Source organism: Egretta garzetta, unplaced genomic scaffold, assembly GCF_000687185.1.
Source record: "Egretta garzetta isolate BGI_Z169 unplaced genomic scaffold, ASM68718v1 scaffold179, whole genome shotgun sequence".
NCBI classification, from domain to species: Eukaryota; Metazoa; Chordata; class Aves; order Pelecaniformes; family Ardeidae; genus Egretta; species Egretta garzetta.
In genome coordinates, this window is record NW_009270001.1 from 1,942,636 (window position 1) to 1,946,213 (window position 3,578).

A 3,578-nucleotide genomic window follows, 5' to 3' on the forward strand; every position below is an offset into this window, starting at 1 on the left:
GGGGGTCGGGCTCTGCTCCCAGGGAAGGGGCGATGGGACGAGGGGCACCGGCCTCAAGTTGTGCCAGGGCAGGGTGAGGTTGGCCATGGGGAACAATTCCTTCCCCTTGGGGCTGTCAGGCACTGGGAGGGGCTGCCCAGGGAAGGGGTCGAGTCCCCAGCCCTGGGGGGATTTAACAGCCGGGCAGACAAGGTGCTGAGGGTCAGGGTTTGGGGGTGGGATGGCAGGGGTAGGGGAACGGTTGGGCTTGGTGATCTTAAAGGGCTTTTCCAACCTAAATGATTCTGTGATAAAAGGCATTTTTGGTGTGCTTTGTAGTGAAGAAAATGATCAGTAACTTACAAATTAAAGTCTTATTTTTCCCCCCCATCCTTTTGGGCACATAAGCCTGGCTTACCTTTAAGAACCGCAGGAGGATTCTAACTGCTGCTAGGAACCCTGCAAGAGCTGTGGGGTATATAATTTCCTGTTTACCTTACCAACTTTCTTGGCCCAGGTCCTACACATTTTCCACACACATAGGTGGGAATTTGAAGGAAGCAGGAGAAAAGCCCTTTGAGCAACGGGTATTCCTCCAAAAGGGGTCTGGCATGGTCCATTCCTCCTTTGTGCTCACCTGTCACAGAGCACTGACAGCATCTGCAGGATCATTAAGGCACTTCAGAGCTGCCAGCAGCTTGGAAGGGCAGTTGGCATCGATGACCGTGCCTTAGCTGACCCCGGTGGAAGTAATGCTCTCCGGGCTCATGTTTTCAAACAGCAGACCTAAAACCCACCAAATGTATGAACAGGAGCACTACAGCCTATGAATTTCCTCCTCTTCCAAGCTTAGACAGGGACAGCCGTTCACTGGGGAAGCTGTTGATGGACAGTCTGGCCCCAGCAGGAGGTGCTGGTGACACCGATGTGCTCGTGTAAGCTCCCCTGTGTGACACTTATGGAAATGGAGGCGTAGGGCAGGCCCGGAAGGATGAGGGTCCCCCGCACAGGTCCACGCAGGCACTGGGCATTTCAGAGACCCGAGTGACAAGCCGTGCGCTGTGCTACAAAGGCGGTCGGACTTCAGGCACCATTACAACACTTCTGTATTTGCCCCAAAAAGTAACTTTTCTATTAGCAGAGATGGAAACCAGACCTGATTCTGAAGCCGAGGGGACGTGTCAGCCGTCCCTGGCGGAGGCTCAGCCACAGCAGGGTCCTTCCTCCACCGTCAGGCTCTGGAATGGGCTGCCCAGGGAGGTGGTCAAGTCCCCATCCCTGGAGGTATTTAAAAGAAGGGTAGATGAGGTGTTTAGGGACAGGGTTTAGTGGTGGGATGGCAGGGTTAGGTTAAAGGTTGGACTCAATGAGCTTAAAGGTCTTTTCCAACCAAAGTGATTCTATGATTCTACATTAGCCGTATTCCCACTCAAAACGTTGCTACTGATGCCATTTTCCATGGTCCAACGGAAACACATGCTCACATGTCCATGGTGGCCAACACCAACCCCTTGCCTTTAACAGCCTGTGTCACTTTGGTCTCCCTCTTCCCACCCCTGTATTTAGTGCCTGCCCATCGCCCCTAACGCCAGCCTCAGGCACCCCTTCTCTTTGCTCTCCTTAATACCCACTGCTCTTTCTTCATGCTGCACCGAGACAAAATTCCACCCCACCCCCAAGCCTTGTCAAAATTCATGGAGCTGTTTCCTCATCCTCCCGTAAATCCCTCCTTAAGACCTGCTGCTGCCTCAACACCTGCAAATCCTTGCCCAGCGGCAAGGCAGGGCTAAGCAGAGACTTCCAATTCCCTGACAAAGCCTATTTGTGTTCTTGCCGGCCCGCTCCCCCGTGTTGCCCTGCTTTTGATATCCACTGTTTTCTGGCCGAGGCATGGGCTGGAAAATCCCTACGCCTGTCATCTCTGAAGGATTATCTATAGGGGACCCAGCGTAACGGGCTTTGGTTCTGGACTGGCGTATTCCAGCATGAACACAAGGCACATGGAGGCTGGGGTGAAGATACCAGTAATCACGGTACAATGTAACGTAACGTCACGTAGTCCCGCACTATTGATAATACCACGATGCGTGTGCGCGTGTGCGCGTGCGGTGGGTTGACCTTGGCTGGCTGCCGAGGTGCCACCGAGCTGCTCTATCACTCCCCTCTTCGGCAGGACAGGCGGGGAGAGAATGAGATGGAAGAGAAAGAAAACTCGTGGGTCAAGATAAAGGCAGTTTAATAAAAAAGCAAAAGCAAAGGCCGCGCGCGGTAGCAAAAGGAAAACAAGATTTTATTCTCTACTTCCCATCAGCAGGCGATGTCCAGCCCCTTCGCGGGAAGCAGGGCTTCAGTACACATAGTTGTTGCTCTGGAAGACAAAGCATCATAAAAGAAGAATGCCCCCCCCTCCTTCTTCCTTTTCCCTTAGATTTAAAACTGAGGTGATGTCATATGGTATGGAACATCCCTTTGGTCGGTTTGGGTCAGATGTCTTGGCTACATCCCCTCCCAAGATCTTGCCCCCTCCCAGCCCACTGGTGGTGGGGGGGGAATGTTGGAGACACAGCCTTGGTGCTGTGCCAGCCCCGCTCAGCAGCGGCCAAAACCCTGGTGTGTTATCAACCCCTTTCTACACACCGACAGAAAGCACACCGCTATGCAGCTTGACCCAATACAGTGTGCTAGATGACAAATGGCATGTAAAGGCTGTTAACGGTGACAGAGCCGAGCACGATAAGCTTAGGAAACAGCGCCAATAAATTTAGGTGTAAATTCAGAATTTTGTATCTGTTTTTCCTTTGTTCTTCAGTCTCCTTTTGTGTATGGAGCCATACTAATGCCCTCTCAAGGTACACTATGCAGCTTGACCCAATACAATGTGCTAGATGACAAATGGCATGTAAAGGCTGTTAACGGTGACAGAGCCGAGCACGATAAGCTTAGGAAACAGCGCCAATAAATTTAGGTGTAAATTCAGAATTTTGTATCTGTTTTTCCTTTGTTCTTCAGTCTCCTTTTGTGTATGGAGCCATACTAATGCCCTCTCAAGGTACAAATCTTAGGAAAGCTGGCAGGCTGTGTTTTTGAAGGGGACGGCTCTTCGCTTCCCAAATAAGCAAGGGCAGAGACGATGCTGCACAGCACATTTAGTCACGGACAAGACAAAGACTGTTTCTGCATGTAGCTGATGAGGAGTAAGAGGTACTAATTCTCTCAGGTGTTCTCTCAAATGTACAAAGCTGTCCTGGTTTCGGCTGGGATAGAGTTAATTTTCTTCATAGTAGCTAGCATAGTGCTGTGTTTTGGATTTAGCACCAGAAGAATGTTGGTAACACACTGATGTTTTCAGCTGTTGCCAAGTAGTGCTCAGACTACTCAAGGACTTTTTGAGCTTCTCCTGCTCGGCCAGGGGCATAACAAGCTGGGAGTACAGCACAGCTAGGACAGCTGACCCAAACTGACCAAAGAGCTATTCCATACCATAGAACGTCATGCTCGGGGGGGTTAGTCGGTCGGTCGGTCGCTGCTCGGAGACTGCTCACTGCCTGGGGACTGCTCGCGGCTCAGGGACTGCTCGTGGCTCCGGGGGGGCGGGGGCC